Below are 24,096 nucleotides of genomic sequence, written 5' to 3'. Positions count from 1 at the left end.
GATATAGCGGTGTAGATATTTCCATGTTTATACCGATAGCGGTGTTGATATTTCCATGTTTATGCAGACCGCGGTGTAGATATTTCCATGTTTATAAAGATAACGGTGCAGATATTTCCATGTTTGTACAGATGGCGGTGTTGATATTTCCATCTATACACAGATGACCATGTAGATATTTCCATGTTTATATAGATGGCGGCGCAGATATTTCCATGGATATGTAGATGGCGGTGTAGATATTTCCATGTTTATACAGATAGCGGTGTAGTTATTTCCATGTTTATATAGATAGCGGTGTAGATATTGCCATGTATTTACACAAGGCTGTGTAGATATTTCCATGTTTATACAGATGGCGGTGTAGATATTTCCATGTTTATAGAGATAACTTTGTAAGTATTTCCATGTTTATTCAGACGGCGTTGTAGATATTTCGATGTTTATAGAGATAGCAATGGAGATATTTCCATGTTTATACAGATAGCGCTGTAGATATTTCCATGTTTATACTGATCGTGGTGTAGACATTTCCATGTTTATAGAGATGGCAGTGTAGATATTTCCATGTTCATAGAGATAGCGCTGTTGATTTTTCCATGTTTATAGAGATAGCGGTATGGATATTTCCATGTTTATACAGATAGGGGTGTAGATATTTCCCTGTTTATAGAGATGGCGGTGTAGATATTTCCATTTTTATACAGATCACGGTGTAGATATTTCCTTGTTTATACAAATAGCGGTGTAGTTATTTCCATGTTTATACAGATAGTGCTGTAGATATTTCCATGTATATACAGATGGCTGTGAGGATATTTCCATGTTTATACAGATGGCTGTGTAGATATTTCCATGTTTATACAGATGGCTGTGTACACATTTCCATGTTTATACAGATGACTTTGTAGGTATTTCCATGTTTATACAGATGGCGGTGTAGATATTTCCATGTTTATAGAGATAACGTTGCAGATATTTCCATGTTTGTACAGATGGCGGTGTTGATATTTCCATCTATACACAGATGACCGTGTAGATATTTCCATGTTTATACAGATGGCGGCGCAGATATTTCCATGGACATGTAAATGGCGGTGTAGCTATTTCCATGTTTATACAGATAGCGGTGTAGTTATTTCCATGTTTATATAGATAGCGGTGTAGATATTTCCATGTATGTACACATGAATGCGTAGATATTTCCATGTTTATACAGATGGCGGTGTAGATATTTCCATGTTTATACAGATAACTTTGTAAGTATTTCCATGTTTATAGAGATGGCGGTGTAGATATTTCGATGTTTATAGAGATAGCAGTGGAGATATTTCCATGTTTATACAGATAGCGGTGTAGATATTTCCATGTTTATACCGATCGTGGTGTAGACATTTCGATGTCTATAGAGATGGCGGTGTAGATATTTCCATGTTCATAGAGATAGCGGTGTTGATTTTTCCATGTTTATAGAGATAGCGGTGTGGATATTTCCATGTTTATACAGATAGGGGTGTAGATATTTCCCTGTTTATAGAGATGGCAGTGTAGATATTTCCATGTTTATACAGATCACGGTGTAGATATTTCCTTGTCTATACAATTAGCGGTTTAGTTATTTACATGTTTATACAGACAGTGGTGTAGATATTTCCATGTATATACAGATGGCTGTGTAGATATTTCCATGTTTATACAGATGGCTGTGTAGATATTTCCATGTTTATAGAGATAGCAGTGTAGATATTTCCATGTTTGTACAGATGGCGGTGTTGATGTTTCCATCTATACACTGATTGCCGTGTAGGTATTTCCATGTATATACAGATGGCTGTGTAGATATTTCCATGTTTATACAGATGGCTGTGTAGATATTTCCATGTTTATACAGAAGACTTTGTAGGTATTTCCATGTTTATACAGACGACGGTGTAGATATTTCCATGTTTATAGACATAATTGTGTAGATATTTCCATGTTTATACAGATAGCGGTGTAGATATTTCCACGTTTATATAGATCGCGGTGTAGATATTTCCATGTTTATACAGATCGCGGTGTAGATATTTCCATGTTTATACAGATCGCGGTTTAGATATTTCCATGTTTTTACAGATATCGGTGTAGATATTTCCATGTTTATACAGATTGCGGTGTAGATATTTCCATCTTTCTACAGATGGCATTGTAGATATTTCCATGTTTATACAGATGACTGTATAGGTATTTCCATGTTTTTACAGATGGCGGTGCAGATATTTCCATGTCTATAGAGATAGCAGTGTAGATATTTCCATGTTTGTACAGATGGCGGTGTTGATATTTCCATCTATACACAGATGGCCGTGTAGATATTTCAATGTTTATTCAGATGGCGGCGTAGATATTTCCAAGGACATGCAGATGGCGGTGTAGTTATTTCCATGTTTATACAGATAGCAGTGTAGTTATTTCCATGTTTACACAGATGGTGGTGAAGATATTTCCGTGTTTATACACATGGCGGAGTAGATACTTCCATCTTTATGGAGATGGCAGTGTAGATATTTTCATGTTCATAGAGATGGCGGTATAGATATTTCCATATTTATAGAGATAGCGGTGTAGATATTTCCATCTTTCTACTGATGGCAGTGTAGATATTTCCATGTTTATACAGATGTCTGTGTAGTTATTTCCATGTGTACACAGATGGTATTGTAGCTATTTCCATGTTTATACAGATGGTGGTGTAGATATTTCCATGTTTATTCAGATGAATGTTCAGATATTTCCATGTTTTTACAGATGGCAGTGTAGATATTTGAATGTTTATATAGATGGCGCTGTTGATATTTCCATGTTTATACAGATAACGGTGGAGATATTTCCATGTTTATACAGAGAGCAGTGGAGATATTTCCATGTTTATACACATAGCGGTGTACATATTTCCATGTTTATAGAGACAGCGGTGTAGGTATTTCCATGTTTATACAGATAGCGGTGCAGATATTTCCATGTTTACACAGATGCCTATGCAGATATTTCCATATTTATACAGAGGGCTGTGTAGATATTTCTATATTTATACAGATGGCAGTGTAGATACTTAAATGTTCCTACACATGTCTGTGTAGGTATTTCCATGTTGTTTATACAGATGTCTTTGTAGTTATTTCCATGTTTATAGAGATAGCGGTGCAGATATTTCCATGTTTATACAGATAGCGGTGTATATATTTCCATGTTTATACAGATCATGGTGTAGATATTTCCATGTTTATACAGATACCGGTGTAGATATTTCCATGTTTATACAGACCGCAGTGTAGATATTTCCATGTTTATAGAGATAGCAGTGTAGATATTTCCATGTTTGTACAGATGGCGGTGTTGATGTTTCCATCTATACACTGATTGCCGTGTAGGTATTTCCATGTGTATACAGATGGCATTGTAGATACTTCCATGTTTATACAGATGGTGGTGTAGATATTTCCATGTTTACCCAGATGACTGTATAGGTATTTCCATGTTTATACAGATGGCGGTGTAGATATTTCAAAGTTTATACAGATAGCGGTGTAGATATTTCCATATTTATACAGATAACGGTGTAGAAGTTTCCATGTTTATACAGATAGCGGTGTAAATATTTCCATGTTTATACAGATCACGGTGTAGATATTTCCATGTTTATACAGATAACGGTGCAGATATTTCCATGTTTGTACAGATGGCGGTGTTGATATTTCCATCTATTCACAGATGACAGTGTAGATATTTCTATGTTTATACAGATGGCGGCACAGATATTTCCATGGATATGTAGATGGCGGTGTAGATATTTCCATGTTTATACAGATAGCGGTGTAGTTATTTCCATGTTTATATAGATAGCGGTGTAGGTATTTCCATGTATGTACACAAGGCTGAGTAGATATTTCCATGTTTATACAGATGGCGGTGTAGATATTTCCATGTTTATACAGATAACTTTGTAAGTATTTCCATGTTTATACAGATGGCGGTGTAGATATTTCGAAGTGTATAGAGATAGCAGTGGAGATATTTCCATGTTTGTATAGATAGCGGTGTACATATTTCCAAGTTTATACTGATCGTGGTGTAGACATTTCCGTTTATAGAGATGGCGGTGTAGATATTTCCATGTTCATAGAGATAGCGGTGTTGATTTTTCCATGTTTATAGAGATAGCGGTGTGGATATTTCCATGTTTATACAGATAGGGGTGAATATATTTCCCTGTTTATAGAGATGGCGGTGTATTTATTTCCATGTTTATACAGATCACGGTGTAGATATTTCCTTGTATATACAAATAGCTGTGTAGTTATTTCCATATTTATACAGATAGTGGTGTAGATATTTCCATGTATATACAGATGGCTCTGTAGATGTTTCCATGTTTATACAGAGGGCTGTGTAGATACTTCCATGTTTATACAGATGACTTTGTAGGTATTTCCATGTTTATACAGATGGCGGTGTAGATATTTCCATGTTTATAGAGATAACTTTGTGGATATTTCCATGTTTATACAGATAGCGGTGTAGATATTTCCATGTTTATACAGATCGTGGTGTAGATATTTCCATGTTTATACACATCGCGGTGTAGATATTTCCATGTTTATACAGATGGCATTGTAGATATTTCCATGTTTACACAGATGACTGTATAGTTATTTCCATGTTTATACAGATGGCGGTGTAGATATTTCCAAGTTTATAGGGATAGCGGTGTAGATATTTCCATATTTATACAGATAACGGTGTAGAAGTTTCCATGTTTATACAGATAGTGGTGTAAATATTTCCATGTTTATACAGATCACGGTGTAGATATTTCCGTGTTTATAGAGATAGCGGTGTAGATATTTCCATGTTTATACCGACAGCGGTATTGATATTTCCATGTTTATAAGACCGCGGTGTAGATATTTCCATGTTTATACAGATAGCGGTGCGGATATTTCCATGTTTGTACAGATGGCGGTGTTGATATTTCCATCTATACAGAGATGACCGTGTAGATATTTCCATGTTTATACAGATGGCGGCGCAGATATTTCCATGGGTATGTAGATGGCGGTGTAGATATTTCCATGTTTATACAGATAGCGGTGTAGTTATTTCCATGTTTATATAGATAGCGGTGTAGATATTTCCATGTATGTACACATGGCTGTGTAGATATTTCCATGTTTATACAGATGGCGGTGCAGACATTTCCATGTGTATACAGATAACTTTGTAAGAATTTCCATGTTTATACAGATGGCGGTGTAGATATTTCGATGTTTATAGAGATAGCAGTGGAGATATTTCCATCTTTATACAGATAGCGGTGTAGATATTTCCATGTTTATACTGATCGTGGTATAGACATTTCCATGTTTATAGAGATGGCGGTGTAGATATTTCCATGTTCATAGAGATACCGGTGTTGATTTTTCCATGTTTATAGAGATAGCGGTGGAGATATTTCCATGTTTATACAGATAGCGGTGTAGATATTTCCATGTTTATACTGATCGTGGTATAGACATTTCCATGTTTATAGAGATGGCGGTGTAGATATTTCCATGTTCATAGAGATAGCGGTGTTGATTTTTCCATGTTTATAGAGATAGCGGAGTGGATATTTCCATGTTTATACAGATAGGGGTGTAGATATTTCCCTGTTTATAGAGATGGCGGTGTAGATATTTCCATGTTTACACAGATCACGGTGTAGATATTTCCTTGTTTATACAAATAGCGGTGTAGTTATTTCCATGTTTATACAGATAGTGGTGTAGATATTTCCATGTATATACAGATGGCTGTGTAGATATTTCGATGTTTATACAGATGGCTGTGTAGATATTTCCATGTTTATACAGATGACTTTGTAGGTATTTCCATGTTTATACAGATGGCGGTGTAGATATTTCCATGTTTATAGAGATAACTGTGTAGATATTTCCATGTTTATACAGACCGCGGTGTAGATATTTCCATGTTTATACAGATCGCGGTGTAGATATTTCCATGTTTATACAGATCGCGGTGTAGATATTTCCATGTTTATACAGATAGCGGTGTAGATATTTCCATGTTTTTACAGATATAGGTGTAGATATTTCCATGTTTACACAGATTGCGGTGTAGATATTTCCATCTTTCTACAGATGGCAATGTAGATATTTCCATGTTTATACAGATGACTGTATAGGTATTTCGAAGTTTTTACAGATGGCGGTGCAGATATTTTCATGTCTATAGAGATAGCGGGGTAGATATTTCCATGTTTGTACAGATGGCAGTGTTGATATTTCCATCTATACACAGATGGCCGTGTAGATATTTCCATGTTTATTCAGATGGCGGCGTAGATATTTCCAAGGACATGCAGATGACGGTGTAGTTATTTCCATGTTTATACAGATAGCGGTGTAGGTATTTCCATGTTTACACAGATGGTGGTGTAGATGTTTCCGTGTTTATACACATGGCGGAGTAGATACTTCCATCTTTATGGAGATGGCAGTGTAGATATTTTCATGTTCATAGAGATGGCGGTGTAGATATTTCCATATTTATAGAGATAGCGGTGTAGATATTGCCATCTTTCTACAGATGGCAGTGTAGATATTTCCATGTTTATACAGATGGCCATGTAGATATTTCCATATTCATAGAGATGTCTGTGTAGATATTTCCATGTTTATACAGATGGTATTGTAGCTATTTCCATGTTTATACAGATGGTGGTGTAGATATTTCCATGTTTATTCAGATGAATGTGTAGATATTTCCATGTTTTTACAGATGGCAGTGTAGATATTTCAATGTTTATATAGATGGCGCTGTTGATATTTCCATGTTTATACAGATAACGGTGGAGATATTTCCATGTTTATTCAGAGAACAGTGGAGATATTTCCATGTTTATACACATAGCGCTGTACATATTTCCATGTTTATAGAGACAGCGGTGTAGGTATTTCCCTGTTTATACAGATAGCGGTGCAGATATTTCCATGTTTACTCAGATGCCTATGCAGATATCTCCAGATTTATACAGAGGGCTTTGTAGATATTTCTATATTTATACAGATGGCAGTGTAGATATTTAAATGTTCCTACACATGACTGTGTAGGTATTTCCACGTTTATACAGATGTCTTTGAAGTTATTTCCATGTTTATAGAGATAGCGGGGCAGATATTTCCATGTTTATACCGATAGCGGTGTATATATTTCCATGTTTATACAGATCATGCTGTAGATATTTCCATGTTTATACAGATACCGGTGTAGATATTTCCATGTTTATACAGACCGCGGTGTAGATATTTCCATGTTTATAGAGATAGCAGTGTAGATATTTCCATGTTTGTACAGATGGCGGTGTTGGTGTTTCCATCTATACACTGATTGCCGTGTAGGTAATTCCATGTGTATACAGATGGCATTGTAGATATTTCCATGTTTATACAGATGGTGGTGTAGATATTTCCATGTTTACACAGATGACTGTATAGGTATTTCCATGTTTATACAGATGGCGGTGTAGATATTTCCAAGTTTATAGAGATAGCGGTGTAGATATTTCCATATTTATACAGATAACGGTGTAGAAGTTTGCATGTTTATACAGATAGCGGTGTAAATATTTCCATGTTTATACAGATAACGGTGTAGATATTTCCATGTTTATAGATATAGCAGTGTAGATATTTCCATGTTTATACCGATAGCGGTGTTGATATTTCCAGGTTTATACAGAACGCGGTTTAGATATTTCCATGTTTATACAGATAGCGGTGCAGATATTTCCATGTTTGTTCAGATGGCGGTGTTGATATTTCCATCTATACACAGATGACCGTTTAGATATTTCCATGTTTCTACAGACAGCAGTGGAGATATTTCCTTGTTTATACACATAGCGGTGTACATATTTCCATGTTTATAGAGACAGCTGTGTAGGTATTTCCATGTTTATACAGTTAGCGGTGCAGATATTTCCATGTTTATACAGATGCCTATGCAGTTATTTCCATATTTATACAGAGGACTGTGTAGATATTTCCATGTTTATATATATGGCAGTGTAGATATTTCCATGTTCCTATACATGACTGCGTAGGTATTTCCATGTATATACAGATGGCTTTGTAGATATTTCCATGTATATAGAGATAGCGGTGTAGATATTTCCATGTTTATACAGATAGCGGTGTAGATATTTCCATGTTTATACAGACCGCGGTGTAGATATTTCCATGTTTATACAGATTGCGGTGCAGATATTTCCATGTTTGTACAGATGGCGGTGTTGATATTTCCATCTATACACAGATGACCGTGTATATATTTCCGTGTTTATACAGATGGCGGCACAGATATTTCTATGGATATGTAGATGGCGGTGTAGATATTTCCATGTATATACAGATGGCGGTCTAGATATTTCCATGTTTATACAGATCGCGGTGTAGATATTTCCACTTTTATAGAGATAGCTGTTTAGATATTTCATACTTATACAGATAGCGGTGTAGATATTTCCATGTTTATACAGATTGCGGTGTAGATATTTCCATGTTTATACAGATAGCGGTGTAGATATTTCCACGTTCATACAGATGGCTGTGTAGATATTTCCATCTTTCTACCAATGGCAGTGTAGATATTTCCATATTTTTAGAGATGGCGGTGTAGATATTTCCATGTTTATATAGATGGCAGTGCAGATAATTTCTTGTTTATGTAGATGGCGTTGTCGATACCTCCATGTTTAAAGAGATGGCGGTGTGTATATTTCCAAGTTGATGGAGATAGCGGTGTAGATATTTACATGTTTATAGAGATAGCGGTGTAGTTATTTCCATGTTTATAGAGATAGCGGTGTAGATATTTCCATGTTTCTACAGATGACTGTGTAGATATTTCCATGTTTGTACAGATGGCAGTGTAGATATTTCCATGTTTATAGGGATAGCGGTGCAGATATTTTCAAGTTTATACAGATTGCGGTGGAGATATGTCCATGTTTATACAGATAGCAATGGAGATATTTCTACGTTAATACACATAGCGGTGTAGATATTTCCATGTTTCTACACATAGCGGTGTAGATATTTCAATGTTTATACAGATGGCTGTGCCGATATTTCCATGTTTATTCAGAGTTCTCTGTAGATATTTCCATGTTTAAATAGATGACAGTGTAGATATTTCCAGGTTTATACAGATGACTGTGTAGATATTTCCATGTTAATACAGATGGCGGTGTAGATATTTCCATGTTTATAGAGATAGCGGTGGAGATATTTCCATGTTTATACAGACAGCATTGGAGATATTTCCATGTTTATACACATAGCGTTGTACATTTTTCCATGTTTATAGACACAGCGGTGTAGGTATTTCCATGTTTATACAGATAGCGGTGCAGTTATTTGCATGTTTATACAGATGCCTATGCAGATATTTCCATATTTATTCAGAGGTCTGTGTAGATATTTCTATGTTTATACAGATGGCAGTGTAGATATTTCCATGTTCCTACACATGACTGTGTAGGTATTTCCATGTTTATACAGATGGCTTTGTAGATATTTCCATGTTTATAGAGATAGCGGTGCAGATATTTCCATGTTTATACAGATAGCGGTGTATATATTTCCATTTTTATACAGATCGTGGTGTAGATATTTCCATGTTTATAGAGATACCGGTGTAGATATTTCCATGTTTATACAGACCTCAGTTTAGATATTTCCATGTTTATAGAGATAATAGTGAAGATATTTCCATGTTTGTACAGATGGCGGTGTTGATATTTCCATCTATACACAGATGGCCGTGTTGATATTTCCATGTTTATTCACATGGTGGCGTAGATATTTCCAAGGACATGCAGATTGCGGTGTAGTTATTTCCATGTTTATACAGATAGCGGAGTAGGTATTTCCATGTTTACACAGATGGTGGTGTAGATATTTCCGTGTTTCTACACATGGCGTAGTAGACACTTCCATCTTTATGGAGATGGCAGTGTAGATATTTTAATGTTCATAGAGATGGCGGTGTAGATATTTCCATATTTATAGAGATAGCGGTGTAGATATTTCCATCTTTCAACAGATGGCAGTGTAGATATTTCCATGTTTATACAGATGGCCGTGTAGATATTTCCATATTTATACAGATGTCTGTGTAGATATTTCCATGTGTATACAGATGGTATTGTAGCTATTTCCATGTTTATACAGATGGTGGTGTAGATATTTCCATGTTTATTCAGATGACTGTGTAGATATTTCCATATTTTTACAGATGGCAGTGTAGATATTTCAATGTTTACATAGATGGCGCTGTTGATATTTCCATGTTTATACAGATAGCGGTGCAGATATTTCCATGTTTGTACAGATGGCGGTGTTGATATTTCCATCTATACACAGATGACCGTGTAGATATTTCCATGTTTATACAGATGGCGGTGCAGATATTTCCATGGATATGTAGATGGCGGTGTAGATATTTCCATGTTTATACAGATAGCGGTGTAGTTATTTCCATGTTTATATAGATAGCGGTGTAGATATTTCCATGTATGTACACATGGCTGTGTAGATATTTCCATGTTTATAAAGATGGCGGTGTAGATATTTCCATGTTTATACAGAAAACTTTGTAAGTATTTCCATGTTTATGCAGATGGCGGTGTAGATATTTCGATGTTTATAGAGATAGCAGTGGAGATATTTCCATGTTTATACAGATAGCTGTGTAGGTATTTCCATGTTTATAGAGATCACGGTGTAGATATTTCCATGTTTATACAGATCGCGGTGTAGATATTTCCATGTTTATACAGATCATGGTGTAGATATTTCCATGTTTATACAGATGGCAGTGTTGATACAGCCATGTTTCTGAAGATGGCAGTGTAGATATTTTCATGTTTATACAGATACCGGTGTAGATATTTCCATGTTTACAGAGATTGCAGTGTAGATATTTCCATGTATATAGTGTAAGTGTTGTAGGTATTTCCATGTTTATAGAGATAGCGGTGTAGACATTTCCATATTTATACAGGTAGTGGTGTAGGTATTTCCATGTTTATACAGATGGCGGTGTAGATATTTCCATGTTTCTAAAGATGGCGGTTTAGATATTTCCTTGTTTATACAGATAGCGGTGTAGATATTTCCATGTATATACATATAGCGGTGTAGATATTTCCATGTTTACACAGATAGCGGTGGAGATATTTCCCTGTTTATACAGATAGCGATGTAGATATTTCCATGTTTATACAGATAGCGGTGTAGATATTTCCATGTTTATAGAGATAGCGGTGTAGATATTTCCATGTTTATACAGATGGCAGTGTAGATATTTCCATGTGTATACAGATGGCGGTGTAGATATTTCAATGTTTATACATATAGCGGTGTAGATATTTCCATGTTTACAGATACAGGGGAAAAGATATTTCCATCTTTGCACAGATTGCGGTGTAGACATTGCAAACTTTACACAGATAGCGGTGTAGATATTTCCAAGTTTACACAGATACCTGTGTCGATATTTCCATGTTTACAGAGACATCATTGTAGATATTTCCATGTTTACTGAGATAGCGGTGTAGTTATTTCCATCTTTGCACAGATTGGCCTGTAGATATTTCCATGTTTACGCAGATAGCTGTGTAGATATTTCCAAGTTTACACAGATAGCTGTGTAGATATTTCCATGTTTACACACATAGCGTTGTAGATATTTCCATGTTTATACAGATTGCGGTGTAGGTATGTCCATGTTTATACAGAAAGCGGTGTAGATATTTTCATGTTTATACAGATAGCGGTAGAGATATTTCCATGTTTATAGAGACTGCGGTATAGATATTTCCATGTTTATACAGATAGCGGTGTAGATATTTCCATGTTCACAGAGACAGCAGTGTAGATATTTCCATCTTTGCACAGATTGCTCTGTAGGTATTACCATTTTTACACAGATAGCTGTGTAGATATTTCCAAGTTTACACAGATAGCTGTGTAGATATTTCTATGTTTTCACAGATAGCATTGTAGATATTTCCATGTTTATACAGATAGCGGTGTAGATATTTCCATGTTTATACACATGGCGTTGTAGATATTTCCATGTTTATACAGAAGCAGTGTAGATATTTCCATGTTTATACAGATATCGGTGTAGATATTTCCATGTTTACAGAGATGGCGTTGTGGGTATTTCCATGTTTATACAGATGGCAGTGTAGATATTTCCATGTTTATACAGATATCGGTGTAGATATTTCCATGTTTACAGAGATAGCGGTGTAGGTATTTCCATCTTTGCACAGATTGTGGTGTAGGTATTGCCACATTTACACAGATAGCGGTGTAGGTATTTCCAAGTTTACACAGATAGCTGTGTAGATATTTCCATGTTTACACCCATAGCGTTGTAGATCTTTCCATGTTTATACAGATTGCGGTGTAGGTATGTTCATGTTTATACAGAAAGCGGTGTAGATATTTTCATGTTTATACAGATAGCGATGTAGATATTTCCATGTTTATACTGATCGCAGTGTAGATATTTCCATGTTTATAGAGATGGCGGTGTAGGTATTTCCATGTTCATAGAAATAGCGGTGTTGATTTTTCAATGTTTATAGAGATAGCGCTGTGGATATTTGCATGTTTATACAGATAGGGGTGTAGATATTTTCATGTTTATAGAGATGGCGGTGTAGATATTTCCATGTTTATACAGATCACGTTGTATATATTTCCATGTTTATACAGATCATGGTGTAGATATTTCCATGTTTATACAGATCTCGGTGTTGATATTACCATGTTTATAGGGATAGCGGTGCAAATATTTCCACATTTATACAGATAGCGGTGTAGTTATTATCATGTTTATACAGATAGTGGTGTAGATATTTCCATATATGAACAGATGACTGTGTATATATTTCCATGTTTAAACAGATGGCGGTGTAGATATTTCTATGTTTATACTGATCGTGGTTTAGATATTTCCATGTTATAGAGATGGCGGTGTAGATATTTCCATGTTCACAGAGATAGCGGTTTAGTTATTTCCATGTTTATACAGACCACGGTGTAGATATTTCCATGTTCATACAGATAGCGGTGCAGATATTTCCATCTTTCTACAGATGGTGGTGTTGATATTTCCAGCTATACACAGATGACCGTGAAGATATTTCCATGTTTATAGAGATGGCGGCGCAGATATTTCCATGAATATGTAGATGGCGGTGTAGATATTTCCATGTTTATACAGATAGCTGTGTAGTTATTTCCATGTTTATATAGATAGCGGAGTAGATATTTCCAAGTATATACACATGGCTGTGTAGATATTTCCATGTTATGGAGATGGTGGGTTAGATATTTCCATGTTCATAGAGATAGCGGTGTTGATTTTTCCGTGTTTATAGAGATAGCTGTGTAGATAATTCCATGTTTATACAGATAGGGGTGTAAATATTTCCATGTTTATAGAGACGGCGGTGAAGATATTTCCATGTTTATACAGATCACGGTGTAGATATTTCCTTGTTTATAAAAACAGTGGTGTGGATATTTCCATGTTTACCCAGATAGCGGTATAGATATTAACATGTATATACAGATGGCAGTGTAGATATTTCCATGTTTATACAGATGGCCGTGTAGAAATTTCCATATTTATACAGATGTCTGTGTAGATATTTCCATGTGTTTACAGATGGTATTGTAGGTATTTCCATGTTTATACAGATGGTGGTGTAGATATTTCCATGTTTATTCAGATGACTGTGTAGATATTTCCATGTTTTTACAGATGGCACTGTAGATATTTCAATGTTTATAGAGATGGCGCTGTAGATGTTTCCATGTTTAAAGAGATAACGGTGCAGATATTTCCATGTTTTTACAGACAGCAGTGGAGGTATTTCCACGTTTATACACATAGCGGTGTACATATTTCCATGTTTATAGATACAGCGGTGTAGGTATTTCCATGTTTATACAGATAGCGGTGCAGATATTTCCATGTTTACACAGATGCCTGTGCAGATTTTCCCATATTTATACAGATGTCACTGTAGATATTTCCATGTTCCTACACAGGACTGTGTAGGTATTTCCATGTTTATACAGATGGCTTTGTAGATATTTCCATGTTTATAGAGATAGCGGTGCAGATATTTCCATGTTTATACCGATAGCGGTGTATATATTTCCATCTTTATACAGATCGTGGTGTAGATATTTCCATGTTTATACAGATACCGGTGTAGATATTTCCATGTTTATGCAGACCGCAGTGTAGATATTTCCATGTATATAGAGATAGCGGTGTAGATATTTCCATGTGTGTACAGATGGCGGTGTTGATGTTTCCATCTATACACAGATTGCCATGTAGTTATTTCCATGTGTATACAGATGGCATTGTAGATATTTCCATGTTTATACAGATGGTGGTGTAGATATTTCCATGTTTACACACATGACTGTATTGGTATTTCCATGTTTATACAGATGGCGGTGTAGATATTTCCATGTTTATAGAGATAGCGGTGTAGATATTTCCATATTTATACAGATAACTTTGTAGAAATTTCCATGTTTATACAGATATCGGTGTAGATATTTCCATGTTTACACAGATTGCGGTGTAGATATTTCCATCTTTCTACAGATGGCATTGTAGATATTTCCATGTTAATACAGATGACTGCATAGGTATTTCCATCTTTCTACAGATGGCAGTGCAGATATTTTCATGTTTATACAGATGGCGGTGTAGATATTTCAATATTTATACAGATATCTGTGTAGATATTTCCATGTGTATACAGATGGTATTGTAGGTATTTCCATGTTTATACAGATGGTGGTGTAGATATTTCCATGTTTATTCAGATGACTGTGTAGATATTTCCATGTTTTTACAGATGGCAGTGTAGATATTTTAATGTTTATAGAGATGGCGCTGTAGATATTTCCATGTTTATACAGATAACGGTGGAGATATTTCCATGTTTATACAGAGAGCAGTGGAGATATTTCCATGTTTATAAACATAGCGGTGCAGATATTTCCATGTTTATACAGATGCCTATGCAGATATTTCCATATTTATACAGAGGGCTGTGTAGATATTTCTATGTTTATACAGATGGCAGTGTAGATATTTAAATGTTCCTACACATGACTGTGTAGGTATTTCCATGTTTATACAGATGTCATTGTAGATATTTCCATGTTTATATAGATAGCGGTGCTTATATTTCCATGTTTATACAGATAGCAGTGTATATATTTCCATGTTTATACAGATCGTGGTGTAGATATTTCCATGTATATACAGATACCGGTGTAGATATTTCCATGTTTATACAGACCGCAGTGTGGATATTTCCATGTTTATAGAGATAGCAGTGTAGATATATCCAAGTTTGTACAGATGGCGGTGTTTTGTTTCCATCTATACACAGATTGCCGTGTAGGTATTTCCATGTGTATACAGAAGGCGTTGTAGATATTTCCATGTTTGTACAGATGGTGGTGTAGATATTTCCATGTTTACACAGATGACTGTATAGGTATTTCCATGTTTATACAGATGGCGGTGTAGATATTTCCATGTTTAAAGAGATAGCGGTGTAGATATTTCCATATTTATACAGATAACGGTGTAGAAATTTCCATGTTTATACAGATAGCGGTGTAAATATTTCCATGTTTATACTGATCACGGTGTAGATATTTCCATGTTTATTGAGAAAGCGGTGTAGATATTTCCGTGTTTATACAGATAGCGGTGTAGATATTTCCATGTTTATACAGACTGCGGTGTAGATATTTCCATGTTTGTACAGATGGCGGTGTTGATATTTCCACCTATTCACAGATGACCGTGTAGATATTTCCATGTTTATACAGATGGTGGTGCAAATATTTCTATGGATATGTAGATGGTGGTGTAAATATTTCCATGTTTATACAGATAGCGGTGAAGTTATTTCCATGTTTATATAGATAGCGGTGTAGATATTTCCATGTATATACACATGGCTGTGTAGATATTTCCATGTTTATACAGATGGCGGTGTAGATATTTCCATGTTTAAACAGATAATTTTGTAAGTATTTCCCTGTTTACACAGATGGCGGTGTAGTTATTTCGATGTTTCTACAGATAGCAGTTTAGATATTTCCATGTTTATGCAGATAGCGATGTAGATATTTCCATGTTTATACTGATCGCGGTGTAGATATTTCCATGTTTATAGAGATGGCGGTGTAGGTATTTCCATGTTCATAGAAATAGCGGTGTTGATTTTTCAATGTTTATAGAGATAGCGCTGTGGATATTTGCATGTTTATACAGATAGGGGTGTAGATATTTTCATGTTTATAGAGATGGCGGTGTAGATATTTCCATGTTTATACAGATCACGTTGTATATATTTCCATGTTTATACAGATCATGGTGTAGATATTTCCATGTTTATACAGATCTCGGTGTTGATATTACCATGTTTATAGGGATAGCGGTGCAAATATTTCCACATTTATGCAGATAGCGGTGTAGTTATTATCATGTTTATACAGATAGTGGTGTAGACATTTCCATATATGAACAGATGACTGTGTATATATTTCCATGTTTAAACAGATGGCGGTGTAGATATTTCTATGTTTATACTGATCGTGGTTTAGATATTTCCATGTTATAGAGATGGCGGTGTAGATATTTCCATGTTCACAGAGATAGCGGTGTAGTTATTTCCATGTTTATACAGACCACGGTGTAGATATTTCCATGTTCATACAGATAGCGGTGCAGATATTTCCATCTTTCTACAGATGGTGGTGTTGATATTTCCAGCTATACACAGATGACCGTGAAGATATTTCCATGTTTATAGAGATGGCGGCGCAGATATTTCCATGAATATGTAGATGGCGGTGTAGATATTTCCATGTTTATACAGATAGCTGTGTAGTTATTTCCATGTTTATATAGATAGCGGAGTAGATATTTCCAAGTATATACACATGGCTGTGTAGATATTTCCATGTTATGGAGATGGTGGGGTAGATATTTCCATGTTCATAGAGATAGCGGTGTTGATTTTTCCGTGTTTATAGAGATAGCTGTGTAGATAATTCCATGTTTATACAGATAGGGGTGTAAATATTTCCATGTTTATAGAGATGGCAGTGAAGATATTTCCATGTTTATACAGATCACGGTGTAGATATTTCCTTGTTTATAAAAACAGTGGTGTGGATATTTCCATGTTTACCCAGATAGCGGTATAGATATTAACATGTATATACAGATGGCAGTGTAGATATTTCCATGTTTATACAGATGGCCGTGTAGAAATTTCCATATTTATACAGATGTCTGTGTAGATATTTCCATGTGTTTACAGATGGTATTGTAGGTATTTCCATGTTTATACAGATGGTGGTGTAGATATTTCCATGTTTATTCAGATGACTGTGTAGATATTTCCATGTTTTTACAGATGGCACTGTAGATATTTCAATGTTTATAGAGATGGCGCTGTAGATATTTCCATGTTTAAAGAGATAACGGTGGAGATATTTCCATGTTTTTACAGACAGCAGTGGAGGTATTTCCACGTTTATACACATAGCGGTGTACATATTTCCATGTTTATAGATACAGCGGTGTAGGTATTTCCATTATTATACAGATAGCGGTGCAGATATTTCCATGTTTACACAGATGCCTGTGCAGATTTTTCCATATTTATACAGATGGCACTGTAGATATTTCCATGTTCCTACACAGGACTGTGTAGGTATTTCCATGTTTATACAGATGGCTTTGTAGATATTTCCATGTTTATAGAGATAGCGGTGCAGATATTTCCATGTTTATACCGATAGCGGTGTATATATTTCCATCTTTATACAGATCGTGGTGTAGATATTTCCATGTTTATACAGATACCGGTGTAGATATTTCCATGTTTATGCAGACCGCAGTGTAGATATTTCCATGTATATAGAGATAGCGGTGTAGATATTTCCATGTGTATACAGATGGCGGTGTTGATGTTTCCATCTATACACAGATTGCCATGTAGTTATTTCCATGTGTATACAGATGGCATTGTAGATATTTCCATGTTTATACAGATGGTGGTGTAGATATTTCCATGTTTACACACATGACTGTATTGGTATTTCCATGTTTATACAGATGGCGGTGTAGATATTTCCATGTTTATAGAGATAGCGGTGTAGATATTTCCAAATTTATACAGATAACGGTGTAGAAATTTCCATGTTTATACAGATAGCGGTGTAGATATTTCCATGTTTACACAGACTGCGGTGTAGATATTTCCATCTTTCTACAGATGGCATTGTAGATATTTCCATGTTTATATAGATGGCGGTGAAGATATTTCCATGTTTATATAGATGGTTGTGTAGATATTACCATGTTTATACAGATAGCGGTGTAGATATTTCCATGTTTATACAGATCGCAGTGAAGATATTTCCATGTTTATACAGATCGAGGTGAATATATTTCCATGTTTTTACAGATCACGGTGTAGATATTTCCATGTTTATACAGATGGCGGTGTAGATATTTCCATGTTTATACAGATAGCGGTGTAGATATTTCCATGTTTATACAGATAGCGGTGAAGATATTTCCATGTTTATAGAGATAGCGGTGTAGGTATTTCGATGTTTATAGACATAGTGGTGTAGATATTTCCATGTTTATATAGATGGCGTTGTAGATATTTCCATGTTTATACCGATAGCGGTGTTGGTATTTCCACGTTTATACAGAAAGCGATGTAGATATTTCCATGTTTATACAGCTCGCGGTGCAGATATTCATATCTTTATACAGATGGCATTGTAGATATTTCCTTATTCACACAGATGGCGGTGTAGATGTTTCCATGTTTATACAGATGGCGGAGTAATTAGTTCCATGTTTATGGAGATGGCAGTGTAGATATTTTCATGTTTATAGAGATGGCGGTGTAGATATTTCCATGTTTATACAGATGGCGGCGTAGATATTTCCATGGACATGCAGATGGCGGTGTAGATATTTCCATGTTTATACAGACAGCGGTGTAAATACTTCCATGTTTACACAGATGGTGGTGTATATATTTCCGTGTTTATACACATGGCGGAGTAGATACTTCCATCTTTATGGAGATGGCAGTGTAGATATTTTCATGTTTATAGAGATGGTGGTGTAGATATTTCCATATTTATAGAGATAGTGGTGTAGATATTTCCATCTTTCTACAGATGGCAGTGTTGATATTTCCATGTTTTTACAGATGGCGGTGTAGATATTTCCATATTTATACACATGTCTGTGTAGATAATTCCATCAGTATACTGATGGTATTGTAGGTGTTTCCATGTTTATACAGATGGTGGTGTAGATATTTCCATGTTTATTCAGATGAATGTGTAGATATTTCCATGTTTTTACAGATGGGAGTGTAGTTAGTTCAATGTTTATAGAGATGGCGCTGTAGATATTTCCATGTTTATACAGATCGCGGTGTAAATATTTCCATGTTTATACAGATGGCAGTGTAGATATTTCCATGTTTATACAGATGGCAATGCAGATATTTCCATATTTATAAAAATGTCTGTGTAGGTATTTCCATGTGTATACAGATGGTATTGTAGGTATTTCCATGTTTATACAGATGGTGGTGTAGATATTTCCATGTTTATTCAGATGACTGTGTAGATATTTCCACGTTTTTACAGATGGTAGTTTAGATATTTCAATGTTTATAGAGATGGCGCTGTAGATATTTCCATGCTTGTACAGATCGCGGTGTAGATATTTCCATGTTTATACAGATGGCGGCGTGGATATTTCCATGTTTTTACAGATAACTGTGTAGATATTTCCATGTTTACACAGATTGCGGTGTAGATATTTCCATCTTTCTACAGATGGCATTGTATATATTTCCAAGTTTATACAGGTGGCGGTGTAGATATTTCCATGTTTATATAGATGGTGGTGTAGATATTACCATGTTTATACAGATAGCGGTGTAGATATTTCCATGTTTATACAGATCGTGGTGAAGATATTTCCATATTTATACAGATCGAGGTGAAGATATTTCCATGTTTATACAGATCGCGGTGTAGATATTTCCATGTTTATACAGAAATCGGTGTGGATATTTCCATGTTTATACAGATAGCGGTGTAGATATTTCCATGTTTATAGAGATAGCGGTGTAGGTATTTCCATAGTTATAGACATAGCGGTGTAGGTATTTCCATGTTTATACAGATAGCGGTGTAGATATTTCCATGTTTATACAGAAAGCGGTGTAGATATTTCCAGGTTTATGGAGATAGCGGTGTAGGTATTTCCATGTTTATAGACATAGCGGTGTAGATATTTCCATGTTTATATAGATGGCGTTGTAGATATTTCCAAGTTTATACCGATAGAGGTGTTGATATTTCCACGTTTATATAGATAGCGATGTAGATATTTCCATGTTTATAGAGCTCGCGGTGCAGATATTTATATCTTTATACAGATGGCATTGTAGATATTTCCTTATTCACACAGATGGCGGTGTAGATGTTTCCATGTTTATACAGATGGCAGATTATTTAGTTCCATGCTTTTTGGAGATGGCAGTGTAGATATTTTCCTGTTTATAGAGAAGGCGGTGTAGATATTTCCATGTTTATAGAGATAGCGGTGTAGATATTTTCATGTTTGTACAGATGGCGGTGTTGATATTTCCATCTATACACAGATGGCCGTGTAGATATTTCCATGTTTATACAGATGGCGGCGTAGATATTTCCATGGACATGCAGATGGCGGTGTAGATATTTCCACGTTTATACAGATAGCGATGTAGGTATTTCCATGTTTATACAGCTCGCGGTGCAGATATTTATATCTTTATACAGATGGCATTGTAGATATTTCCTTATTCACACAGATGGCGGTGTAGATGTTTCCATGTTTATACAGATGGCGGAGTAGTTAGTTCCATGTTTATGGAGATGGCAGTGTAGATATTTTCATGTTTATAGAGATGGTGGTGTAGATATTTCCATGTTTATAGAGATAGCAGTGTAGATATTTACATGTTTATACAGATGGCAGTTTAGATATTTCCATGTGTATACAGATGGCATTGTAGATATTTCCATGTTTATACAGATGACTGTATAGGTGTTTCCATGTTTTTACAGATGGCAGAGCAGATATTTCCAGGTTTATAGAGATAGCGGTGTAGATATTTCCATGTTTGTACACATGGCGGTGTTGATATTTCCATCTGTACACAGATGGCCGTGTACATATTTCCATGTTAATACAGATGGCGGCGTAGATAATTCCATGGTCATGCAGATGGCAGTGTAGATATTTCCATGTTTATAAAGACAGCGGTGTAGATATTTCCATGTTTACACAGATGGTGGTGTAGATATTTCCGTGTTTATACACATGGCGGTGTAGATACTTCCATCTTTATGGAGATGGCAGTGTAGATATTTTCATGTTTGTAGAGATGGCGGTGAAGATATTTCCATATTTATAGAGATAGCGATGTAGATATTTCCATCTTTCTACAGATGGCAGTGTAGATATTTCCATGTTTATACAGATGGCGGTGTAGATATTTCCATATTTATACAGATGTCTGTGTAGATATTTCCATGTGTATACTGATGGTATTGTAGGTATTTCCATGTTTATACAGATGGTGGTGTAGATATTTCCATATTTATTCAGATGACTGTATAGATATTTCCATGTTTTTACAGATCGCGGTGTAGATATTTCCATGTTTACACAGATGGCGGTGTAGATATTTCCATGTTTTTACAGATATCGGTGTAGATATTTCCATGTTTACACAGATTGCGGTGTAGATATTTCCATCTTTCTACAGATGGCATTGTAGATACTTCCATGTTTATACAGATGGCGTTGTAGATATTTCCATGTTTATATAGATGGTGGTGTAGATATTACCATGTTTATATAGATAGCAGTGTAGATATTTCCATATTTATGCAGATCGTGGAGAAGATATTTCCATATTTATACATATCGAGGTGAAGATATTTCCATGTTTATACAGAACGCGGTGTAGATATTTCCATGTTTATACAGATGGCGGTGTAGATATTTCCATGTTTATACAGATGGCGGTGTAGATATTTCCATGTTTATACAGATAGCGGTGTAGATATTTCCATGTTTATACAGATCATGGTGTAGATATTTCCATGTTTATACACATCGCGGTGTTGATATTACCAAGTTTATAGGGATAGCAGTGCAAATATTTCCACATTTATACAGATAGCGGTGTAGTTATTAGCAGGTATATACAAATAGCGGTGTAGATATTTCCATGTATAAACAGATGTCTGTGTATATATTTCCATGTTTTAACAGATGGTGATGTAGATATTTCCTTGTTTATACAAATAGCGGTGTAGTTACTTCCATGTTTATACAGATAGCGGTGTAGATATTTCCATGTATATACAGATGGCTGTGTAGATATTTCCATGTTTATACAGATGGCTGTGTAGATATTTCCATGTTTATACAGATGACTTTGTAGGTATTTCCATGTTTATACACATGACTGTGTAGATATTTCCATGTTTATACAGATGACTTTGTAGGTATTTCCATGTTTGTACAGATGGCGGTGTAGGTATTTCCATGTTTGTAGAGATAGCTGTATAGATATTTCCATGTTTATACAGATAGTGGTGTAGATATTTCGATGTTTATACAGATCGCGATGTAGATATTTCCGTGTTTATACAGACAGCAGTGGAGATATTTCCATGTTTATACACATAGCGGTGCAGATATTTCCATGTTTATACAGATAGCGGTGTAGATATTTCCATGTTTATAGAGATAGCAGTGTAGGTATTTCCATTTTTATACAGATCGTGGTGTAGATATTTCCATGTTTATACAGATAGCGGTGTAGATATTTCCATGTTTATTCACATGGCGGTGTAGATATTTCCATGTTCATACAGATCACGGTGTAGATATTTCCATGTTTATACAGATCATGGTGTAGATATTTCCATGTTTATACAGATCGCGGTGTTGATATTACCATGTTTATAGGGATAGCAGTGCAAATATTTCCACATTTATACAGATAGCGGTGTAGTTATTAGCATGTTTATACAGATAGCGGTGTAGATATTTCCATGTATAAACAGATGTCTGTGTATATATTTCCATGTTTTAACAGATGGTGATGTAGATATTTCCTTTTTTATACAAATAGCGGTGTATTTATTTCCATGTTTATACGGATAGCGGTGTAGATATTTCCATGTATATACAGATGGCTGTGTAGATATTTCCATGTTTATAGAGATGGCTGTGTAGATATTTCCATATTTATACAGATGACTTTGTAGGTATTTCCCTGTTTGTACAGATGGCGGTGTAGGTATTTCCATGTTTGTAGAGAGAGCTGTGTAGATATTTCCATGTTTATACAGATAGCGGTGTAGATATTTCGATGATTATACAGATAGCGGTGCAGATATTTCCATGTTTACACAGATGCTTATGCAGATATTTCCATATTTATACAGAGGGCTGTGTAGATATTTCTATGTTTACACAGATGGCAGTGTAGATATTTAAATGTTCCTACACATGACTGTGTAGTTATTTCCATGTTTATGCAGATGTCTTTGTAGATATTTCCATGTTTATGGAGATAGCGGTGTAGATATTTCCATGTTTATACAGATAGCGGTGTATATATTTCCATGTTTATACAGATCATGGTGTAGATATTTCCATGTTTTTACAGATACCGGTGTAGATATTTCCATGTTTATACAGATAGCGGTGTAGATATTTGCGTGTTTACACAGATAGCGGTGTAGGTATTTCCATGTTTATAGAGACAGCGGTGTATGTATTTTAATGTTTATACTGATG

Source organism: Pan troglodytes, chromosome 21 (assembly GCF_028858775.2).
Source record: "Pan troglodytes isolate AG18354 chromosome 21, NHGRI_mPanTro3-v2.0_pri, whole genome shotgun sequence".
NCBI lineage: Eukaryota > Metazoa > Chordata > Mammalia > Primates > Hominidae > Pan > Pan troglodytes.
The sequence above is the reverse complement of the archived record's forward strand: the minus strand, read 5'-3'. Positions refer to the sequence as shown.